Source organism: Alosa sapidissima, chromosome 18 (assembly GCF_018492685.1).
Source record: "Alosa sapidissima isolate fAloSap1 chromosome 18, fAloSap1.pri, whole genome shotgun sequence".
NCBI classification, from domain to species: Eukaryota; Metazoa; Chordata; class Actinopteri; order Clupeiformes; family Clupeidae; genus Alosa; species Alosa sapidissima.
In genome coordinates this window covers 32,215,159-32,226,442 of record NC_055974.1, presented here as the reverse complement: position 1 = coordinate 32,226,442, position 11,284 = coordinate 32,215,159, and the positions used below count along the sequence as shown (strand labels likewise).

Sequence of the window (11,284 nt, the reverse complement as noted above, 5' to 3'; positions counted from 1 at the left end):
GTTTATGTTCAGGGAAGCCATACGAACCACACCCATAAATAAAGGCAAAAAGAAAAAAGGAAACTTATGTATATATCTAAACATTGTAAAATTGCGCTTATTTACCGGTGTCACCCAAAAGAACATTTAACTTTGTGATGAACTTTTTCAAGCGGTAACACTTGTGAGAACACCTTCGGAAATCAGGGTTCCCACACCTTGGTTAAGATCAAATTCATGGACCTTTCAAGGACTTTCCAGGCCCAATATCCTTAAATTCAAGGACCTAATGTGTCAATAAATTTCAAGCGTGGGCATGGTTAAACCATGTTACCTCAACAGACCAAGGATACCTTGTCGCAGTTTTCTTTTATTTTTGGTCATATGACAGATGGTAGGCATATTCTATTTTTCATGTTTGTATTTTGCATAAAACTGAGCTGAAATAAACTTGTCCTAAACAAGTTAAACTCGATACCATGAACCTGTCGGTTTATTCATCAGAATGTTAAATTAAATATTTGGGCAACAAACACTACACGCGGGAAACACGCAGAAATCATGCTGGCCGTGTACATGTTAATAAGCGGAATTGTACGTAATTGTATGGATTTTTTTCCTCAAAAAGAAATTCAAGGACTTTCAAGGACCTCCATTTATTTATGTCTCTTTTCAAAAACTTTCAAGGGCCTTGAATTATTTTTTTCAGATTCACAAACTTTCAAGGATTTCAAGGACCCGTGGGAACCCTGGGAAATGAACAATTTTGCTTTGGTCATAAATTGCTCTACATCAGGGAAATATTTATCAATCTGAAGTTTTAAAACATGCTTCATTTGAGACAGAAAATTCTTAATGTCATCAACAGTATATGACTGAGAAGCAAAACCACTCAAACGCATACTGCAACTGATACTGCAGTCAGAATCAAACTCGCTTTCTGATTCATTCGTCACTTCACTTTAAGGTTAGTAAGAACCTTTGCGGTTTTAGTTTTAGCAGATTCATGTGTCTGACTTCGTCTCCTCTTATTTTGTCGGGGTCGGGGAACTTTAAACGTTGGGCCTACTTCCTCCGCCTCCATTTGGGAACTTTCGTCTTCCGCATCAATTGAGCGTCAGCGTCAGTTCTGGCAGGCCAAGTAGTCAAGGCGCTGCTAACTGCTATGGGCGTCAGCTGATCAGCTGTCAACTCCCCTCGCTTCTAAATGGCTACATCCAAACAGGGCGCCTTATTTAAAGCTGCTTTAGTTGTTCCTAACTGCTTGCTGCTCGCATTTATGCAACCCACCTCCTCCCCTGCTCCACCCTGTCGTGTATAACATGGCATAGGCTTTATGTCACAGTTGCCTGCTCTGTTCATATGGGGGAATAGTTTAGCTCGCTCAGTGTTAAACTGTGTGAGCGCCCCCTAATGCTGCTGCTGTCCCCTGCTGTCAGCCAATGGTACCCCTCTGAACAGAGCCATACCGCCAAATTTAATTTGTAATATATTCAATAAAATTCCTAAAGAATTTTTATTGCCTGTGTTTTTCTTGACTTAATGGACCTGACAGAATTATAATCAGTCTGATCCGCATCTAATGCGCTGTTTTGGGAGGTGGTATTATCATTGCTACGAGATACGTCAGGTTCAATTTGCCCATTATCTTTCCCTGCCAACTCTGCAGGACTGTTATGAGGCTGGGTAGCCTCTAGTGGAGGCACCGTACCCTCTCCCTCTGCTTGACAACCCCCTGGCTCATCTCTTTTTTGGGGACAGGCCCGCACCAGATGTCCAGTTTGACCACAACCAAAACACTTCATTAAACAAGAGGAGACGTAGATAGGATAACTAAACCCTTCCACCGTCACATTTAAAGTCAGATCCAAGTCACTATTGTTCTTCAAAGTCATGTACACAAAACGTCTAAAAGACACAACATGTTTGAGCAATGGGGAATTGGTCGATATTGCTATCTTCCTAATGGGTGACACCAGTTTGCCATAGCGGGAGAGAGTTTCTTTAAGAACATCGTCCTTAATGAATGGCGGGACATTAGAAAGGATCACTTTCTTAGAAGGAGATGATAAAGGAAGGTACTTCAGCAGCCCAGAACTTGCGATTGTCGAAAACGCGATACGATGGCTGCGAAACCCAGGGCAGTTTTCTTTTCGGCGGCAGATCAGAGGTTGATAATTGAACTCTACGAAGAGTTCAAGGGGGAACTAACAAAAAAAGGAAATACAGTGGCTATAAATAAAGCCAGGAGCAGGTTAGTTCTGTGGCAAATTGGCCGACCGGTTAAATGCGTAAGTTCTTATAATTCGTAATATGAAACCGGGGAGCCTCACACCAGCAGAGGACCTGGCACTGGCTCTGAACCGGGGGCGCCCTCTGGTTGAGGGAATTGAGGGAGGGACCTCATCAGACATCCTACCTCAAGGATCCCTCGATGCATTCATCCAAGGTAGCCTATTATCAACTGTTTAGCCTACCTCCACTATCATTCTGTAGATGTCATGTAATGGTACTCTTGTCTTTCAGTTACTGGAGACACAATCCATCTCCTGGAGCCACAGGAGCCTGCAATGGACCCATGTGTGAGTGTAGTTTGTGACAGAACCCCATACATGTGTTTTAGATTGTAGATTACATCATTATTGTATTTGCAGGAAGAGGAACCTACAGAGGAACCTACAGAGCAAGTTGATGAAGACACCCTGTCTGCGGTCACAGACATGCCAGAGGTAAGTGCAAAAACAAGTGGTTTGTGCCATTTGGGCATGTTGCCCTACTTCAGTCTTAATCCTGTGGTTTGTGCCATTTGGGCATGTTGCCCTACTTCAGTCTTAATCCTGTGGTTTGTGCCATCTGGGCATGTTGCCCTACTTCAGTCTTAATCCTGTGGTTTGTGCCATCTGGGCATGTTGCCCTACTTCAGTCTTAATCCTGTGGTTTGTGCCATCTGGGCATGTTGCCCTACTTCAGTCTTAATCCTGTGGTTTGTGCCATCTGGGCATGTTGCCCTACTTCAGTCTTAATCCTGCATCCTTCTGCAGGAAATCCCTGGCACGAGCACGTCAGGCCGGAACGAGGTAAGTAACTCCTCACATTGGTCCAAACCACTTTATCAGCTAGCTCACTCTTACGTTTGTCTTTCACAGGATATCCGCTCCATTTACAAGAGGCACCTCCTGCTTGATATGGAGTACAAAAAACTGAAAATGCGGAAGGTGCAGCTTGAGATAAAGAAGCTGGAGAGAGATGTAAGTATACATTTCAATCACACACAAGATTATGTTTCAGTGAGTTATTTTGTCCTCCCCTTTTCTCCACAGCTTGGACAGAACTGAAAATAAACTGAAAAAAAAAAAAAAACTCAAAGCAGTGTCTGGAATTCCTTCAACTTAAAATGGTTCACACTAAACAAAATAAAGAGGTTTAACTGAAATATGTGTCTTTATAAAGGTCCCTAACTCTTCTCCCATCCAGGGGTTCTTGGTGGCCTGCAGGGTCCACCTGTTCCCAGTTGCCCTCTTCAATGACTCTGGGCAACCTCTGCCGACGTAGGGTCGCAATGTTGTGCAACACTGTGCAAGCGGCCACTATGTCACACCCTCTGTCCGGTGCAACCCGGAGTCCTTTAAGGCACTGAAACCTGGACTTGATTTGGCCAAATGCCATTTCTATCCGGGCCCTGGTCTTTGAATGGGCGTAGTTCAATGCTCCCTCAGCCTCTGTTGCCGGGTCACTGTATGGGGTTAATAAGTGAGGCAGACAGGGATAGCCTCTGTCCCCCAACAGAATCCCATTGAACTCTCCTACAGAATAGAAAGTGTCTGTTAAATATCTTATCAAGGGTCAAGAAGTACCTTGATGAAGTATCTAACAGCATCTTACCTTGTGCCAACCTCCGAGCCAGAGCTGACTCTCTGAAAATATGTGAGTCATGTGCAGACCCAGGCCATTTTGCCTCGATGTTTGATATGAGGCAACGTTCATCACAGACCATCTGAACAGATAGAGAGGATGTTGAGTCATTTTATTTTTGCATGTTTAAATGACTGCATGGCTGACAAGTTAATGAGTCGTCTAAATATTTGCCTTACATTCCTCAAAGTACTTTGCCTCTGACACATTTCAAACTTTGCATTGGTCCACTGCTTGTGTTATGCCTCCAAATTATTATGTAAGGGAATGTCATTTGTCAGTGATTGAAATCAGTGCTGATAAGGTATAGTCACATTTGCATTGTTCATTAGGTGAACAGTAACAAAGAACAGTACAAAGTGTAAGACTTCCTTTTAAAAGGACATCCCATGTTGATGGCAGGGTAACTGGGTTTAAATCAAAAGAATTTTCCAACAACTTTTCTATTATGGCTGTGCACATCTCACATCTGTAGTACATACTTGTATGTTGAGACTATGGAAGGATTTCCTATTCGCATAGTCTGGCTCCGCAGGGCCGGATGGGGCCCGGATGCGCACCGGATGCGCACATGGGTGCAGTCAATCGCACCAAGAACATTAGGAAAGCCTGAAAGGAGGATGATGAATGTCATACAGATGTTTGTCTGTGTTGGCATGGTTACTTCATTTATCATGCGTTTTCATTGTCACATACCTGCAATTGCATGGAAAGCTTCCTTGATCCTCTGGGCTTGCAGATGGCCAGGGTAAGTGATAAATATGTTGAGGTACTACTTCAGAGCAAGGTACACCCGTCTTATCTCCCGGCATACAGTTGCCTTTCCAAGGCCTTCTGAGTCACCGACGGTGTACAGAAATGCGCCTGACGCAAAGTAACGGAGTGCAATGCACATGCTCTGTGCAGTTGTCAGGACCTGGCTACGGCGAGTCTGCTTTGTTAAATGTGGCTCCAACAGACTACATAGATACACTATGCTGGGCCTACTGAACCTGTACCTTTCCCAGAGGTAGTCATCGGGGAAGGCCAGTGGGTTGTTTTGGTCCCTGAACACCCTTGGAGCTGGTGGTCGGAATGCTCTCCTTAACAGTTGAGCGCCTTCATCAATGGGGTCCTCTAGGAATGGGCATGCCATGGTTGAAGCTGCACTAAAGGTGTAGGCTACTGATTATATAGGCCTATTATTTAGGTAGGCCTATAGCCTATTAATGAACTCACCTGAATGCAATGCATCTGCCAGGCTATCAATATTTCAATTTGATCGTGGGTCCCAAACACATAATTGGATTGACTTCCAAGATGAATTCAGTCATTATTTTGGCCCTGTTTGCAAGTATCCCATTTCTCCAGCCAATGGTAATGCACTGCAAAATGTTACTATGTGTCATGTGTTCCAAATTTACGCGTCATGAGTAAGCTAAAATCTTCATTTTAAAAAGGCCATTCTTGATAAGGGTTTTAGGGCCTTTTTAGGACATATGTTGAGGTTGTTCAATCAACTTCCCCTTAATTGTAGAGGACTCAATGTACAGTGGGTCCCAGTTAAAAATTGACACTTCATTCACGATCATGGTGAATGGTGAAATGTAAGTACAACTGCAGCCGCTTGGGGGCAGCATAGTCCGCTGTGGAGTTCCACGGTCGAACCAGACGGCGCATTCGACAGCAAGGGCCGTGATTGTCCGAGTTTTCAGTGCGTTTCTCTGTGTTTTTAGCAGCCCCTGCAACATGCTAGTCCACTGTAGCCTAAGCCTTGTAAATAATGTTAAACATAGTTTTGGATTCAGTGGCAAGATTTCTTGATTGTACAGTGTCTGTCTCTCAGTAATGTTTTAAAATGAGAGCTTCGTGAGCTGGCAGTAGGCTACTTTGTCGGTAGTCATGAGAAGTTCGCTTGCTAACAGAACATAAATATGCTGCCCAGAAACCTTGTGAATAGTTCTGATTTTTTTTACTACACTAACGAGGTTGAAATATAGACTTTGCCTACAGCATCTCCTTAACAGTAATGGTAACAAAATGACAGCATTCATATGACAAAGAAAAACGAATTCGGTCACTCAAGACTGTGCCACAGCAACCAGTGTAGGCTACAGTCCTACCCAATAGGCCTACTCGAAGCAGATAGCGTTGTCTGACGGTCGAGTGGGTTAATGCACGTATTTCCAGAACAGGTCTGCAACTTTCAGGTAGTTCTGAGTTCGAATCTAGCCAGGAGCAGAGCCATATAAAGGCCTAGGCCTATTATCATTTTTTGCAAGGTGTTGCTCCTGGCAATACTTGTTTATAAGACGTTTGGTGATTAATTGATAGCTGTTTTTGGGACACGTTAAACATTCTTCATAATGAGCGCATACGGGGAGTAAAACGACTGTTACGCGCTGTTACAACTGTAGGCTACAATGATTGCAATACAAAAATATGCGTGTGTTAGTTTAGTTAGTTTTGTGATGTTTTGCACTTTTGCCTCATGTGTTTTCAGGTTTGAGGGCTATTTTGGCAAGATTGACCTTGGTTAGACTCTGCATATGTTATTTCTCCGTATGGAAAATAAAGTCAATTTTCGACACACGTCTGTTATTAGTTCAATAACAAGTGTTGCTTGTTAAAACATGTGACTAGTGAAACTCAAATGATTTTAGAAATATTTAGCCAAAGCCAAAAAGTGTTAGAGAGAAGGAGAGACGCCGGTGCAGCTCAGATGTCTTCTTAATTTTCTTTATTCTTTAGTAAAAGGTGCAGAACATTATTAAACTTTGACTAACGTTTCGATGTTCATTAGTCAAAAACATCGACAAATGGAAATGTTAGTCAAAGTTTAATAATGTTCTGCACCTTTTACTGAAGAATAAAGAAAATTAAGAAGACATCTGAGCTGCACCGGCGTCTCTCCTCTCTAAAATATCTGTCCTGGCCTGGTTGCAACGGATTGTCGCCAAACGACAGAAGCGCGGAGAACCCTCCTTTGTCTACCTAAAAGTGTTACTTTGTGCCCCGCGCTCCCCCACTGCTTGTGAAAGACGGGGATGGGGGAGGGGGGCTTAACGTGAAAAAGCTTAATGTCACAAAATGGCAACGAGTTGTTTTAGGCTACAGGCCTTCATAATGGTAGGCTACAGGAAGTGGGGGGAGGGTATGGGATGACCAGAGCCGTCATCTATCGTCTTTCCAGGCACACAGCTCGTTATATAGCCTATCGACTGCCTTAACAGATAGGCTTTGCTCTTGGGTTTGGCCTTACAGCGAACTCAATGCTCTTGTTGCTTGCAGTTTGTTAAATAAAGCGATGCAGATTACATTATTTATTTCTGATTAATTGCGTCTTTTGATGTATTTTGCAACATTTGCTTGTTAGGCTGGGCTACTGTCAATGTCCTGTACAGGTCAATGTTCAACAATTGCTGGTGTAGGCCTAGGCTATTAATCAATTAGGGACTGTCCGTTATTTATTTAATTAAGGGGCTACCGGAGGAGTTTTGGGAGCGTTAGTCAAAAAAGACGTGACCCTCCCTCGCCAGCAAGAATTTTTTCTATGACCCTCCAAAGTGATTGAGAAAAAACGCATGACCCTCCCCAGTCCCAACAATTTATTGATGCCTTAGACTACTGGGTCAATTTGGGAGCTTGCATGCTACGACTCCTTCCTTGAAATGCCTTGAAAAGGCTGTCGTTTGCACAATTTCACAAATAATCACCGGGACCGAAACAAACCTGTCAACTTTTCCCGGGTTTATCGCGTATTTTAACTTTTTCCTTGCTGTCTTAGGAGGAGCTGCAGGGCCGTCGCAAGGGGATGCGAGGCCCTGTGCGAACTTGACAGATGCAAGGCCCTTTTCACTTACGTGCATGAAATCATGCGATAGCTTACTTTACACATAGCCAAGGCTACCGTCGGTGTATTTTAATAGTAGCCTAGTCTAATAAGCTACACCAGCTTGCTTTTAAGAGGGGAAATTCAATTGTATAGCCTATAACATTAGCTGAGTCACATATTTGGCCATATGGTGTTTATCATAGGCTACATCACGAAACCAAATAGTGTAACAAAGGCGAACACTAACAGGGAGAATTAATTGGGCATGAATCATTGTGCTGAACGGTATTTGTCAATGAGCAGAAACACACACGACATTCAAACTATTGATAAGATATACTGGTCTGTATCTATAGGCTAACATTGGACAAATAAATGACACTGACTCGCCATATCCTGACTCAGGAAAAAAAAAACATTTTCTTGCTTCATAGAAGGGAGAGCCCAGTCTCTCCTGTGACATGGAGGTGCGCAAATAGTTTTTAATAGCCTGTTCAACTTCGAAAAGCTTCGTTCACCCGATGCCAGTCACTGATCGTCATTTTCAAAGTTCGGAAAGCTTCATCTTTTTAAGTTTTAAGTGCAGTGGCCCCTATCTGCCCCCTTTGGAATTATATCTGGAGCCTATTATAAGGTCCAGTGTGTTATGTCCTGGGATTCGGATGTGCTCAAAAAGAAAAGAAAAAACACTTTTTTATAGATGGTTATGAGGAGCAATGTGAGAGAGAAATTTGATGATCATTGATCGTTGTTTTGGGACGTTAAGCCTTTTCTATAGGCGTCAGTGAAGGAGATTGAAGAATGACCATTTTTTTATACGAAAATATTTCTTAACTACAAAAACTCAGTGTCTAAAAACTCAGTGTCATTCAGACTCAACCCTCTTGTTGTTTTATTATCTTTTTCGTTGTCGTTTGAACGTTGGCAAGCAGGCATGTTGCGGTTGCAATTTAAGTGAAATTTCTACAGTAGGCCTACAACATGCTGTTAGGCTGGGCTACTGTCAATGTACTTGTACAGGTAAATGTTCAACAATTGCTGGTGTACAGGTTATATAATCAATTAGCTAAATCATTTGTCCAGCTGTTTAAACATTTTTTCGTGCTACATTCAAACGCAAAAGGTGCTTTGATATATTTTCCGTTTGAACGTCGGCAAGCAGGCATGCTTTGGTTGCAATGAATGAGGATAATTGCTTTTTTTTGCATTATTTTGAATATGACTCGCTCCAGTCTCAACAGCACATACTTTTTCCACACGCTAAGTTCTAACACACATAGGCCTATCCCCTCTCGCTTTCTCTCTCTCCATCCCTGCACACGGTGCTTTCTTAAAGGAGCTGCACCATCTTACAACAATTGCATCTACATTTTCATATTATAATGTTTTGTCAAGTGTAAGCTTAAACTACCGTGATCAATTTAAGTTCTCGTGCCCCCGCTGCGTCATGGACGCAGTAAGTCAGTCGCATCAAAAATAGTAGTGGCACCCAAGTGACACCTTGTGGTTGTTTGTGTCAACTGCAGTTTGTGCCATTTCTGCTGAGAAAATGGGGTGCGTGATTCATGAAGGAACCCGTCCAAACTTAACGGGGACCCACTGTATACTTAATTCACAAATGTAACCTACAATAACAATCTATGTGGATCATGGTCCACCAACGCAATTTGTATATATACTCACCATGACAATAAAGTTGAATATGATGTATTGTGATGTAATGTAACCAATTACAATTGATCTGTGTAACCACTCCTTTAACACAACACCTTGTTAGGGTGCCTCTGGCCAGGGGCATAGCACAAGATCCTGGGCCCCTGCATGGGCAGTCCTGATGGGCCCCCATGTTCCTCAACCCAGGTAAAAGAACATATATTCCAGACTTTTCAAGGGCCCTCTCTCCCCTTGGACCCCTATAATCAGCAGGTTTTAGCAGGTCTAACGCCCTTGCCTCTGGCTATAAAGGTAAAGGTGATAAAATGACTCACACGTGTATTATGTGCAACATCTGTCATGAATAACCCATAGTGCACCAATTACGCATTTGTTTTTATTCAAAAAACACCAGAGCACACACAGGGTTCGAACCCCGGCCGTCGGCGTTGAAGACCGTGACGTTATCCACTACACCACAATCTCTGCTCAGAGTCATGGGTGGGCTTACTCATTTTCAAGACTTTAACAAAATACAACATACGTCGTAGAATATCCTTGTAGCATTATTTATTTGCACTGACACGTTTTTTGGCATTCCAAAGCCAAGATATAGGCTGTAAATTGATACAGGTCAAGTTTTGAACACGAACATGACAAAGACGCGAAGAGGCTGGCCGGAACCATGTTTTGGGAATCGTTTTCCGACAGGTGGTTTTGTTTTGGGACACAGCTTAATTTAGCTTGAAAGTTAACCTGCTACGGAGCAGGTTAGTTCTGTGGCATAAATTCCCATGGTTACCAAGCTGGGATTCACGTTAACCTCATTAATGGAACGGCATTCTCACCAAAATTAGCGAGACTTATCGAAATAAGCCAGGTTTGGCCTTTAGCAAGGTTGATGGAATATCCCCCAGGTCTACCGAAGCCAAAAGCAAAACAACCGCACTGTTCATTCGAGCAGCAGAAACTATTTTATCGTGGCCAATGATTTCCCCTATAGCTAAGCTACCTTTGATGCTGGCGTTGGCTGCAATTTTAATGCCATGTCGCCGTGTTAAAGATTCAAACTTCTCTTCACCTGAGGCTGCCATGCTCCCAGCACAGCAACAGTGCCTCGGTAAGAGAAGAAATGACCAAACCCCACCAACAACACCTATGTTGTACCAACACCCTCAACAAACACAATACACATAACAAAGAAGATAAAGAAAGAGAAAAGATAAAGAGTAAAGGATCAGAGTAGCTGCACATCGGCCACAACACAGCACACACACACACAGCACTCACACAGCACTCACACACACAGCACTCACACACACACAGCACTCACACACAGCACTCACACACACAGCACTCACTCACACAGCACTCACACACAGCACTCACTCACACACAGCACTCACACACAGCACTCACTCACACAGCACTCACTCACACAGCACTCACACACAGCACTCACTCAGCACTCACACACAGCACTCACACACAGCACTCACTCACACAGTACTCACACACACAGCACTCACACACACAGCACTCACTCACACACACACACAGCACTCACTCACACAGTACTCACACACACAGCACTCACACACACAGCACTCACACACACACAGCACTCACTCACACAGCACTCACTCACACACAGCACTCACACACACAGCACTCACTCACACACAGCACTCACTCACAGCGGCCACAACACAGCACTCACTCACACACAGCACTCACACACACACAGCACTCACACACTGCACTCACTCACAGCGGCCACAACACAGCACTCACACACAGCACTCACACACACAGCACTCACTCACACAGCACTCACACACACACACAGCACTCACACACAGCACTCACTCACACAGCACTCACTCACACACAGCACTCACACACACAGCACTCACTCACACAGCA

General features: G+C 43.6%; 1 pseudogene; it reads right to left on the bottom strand.

The window, feature by feature from the left end:
- Nucleotides 1-3,402: 3,402 nt before the first annotated feature.
- LOC121689356 lies at nt 3,403-5,026 on the bottom strand (annotated as a pseudogene).
- Between the last annotated feature and the right edge of the window lie 6,258 nt (nt 5,027-11,284).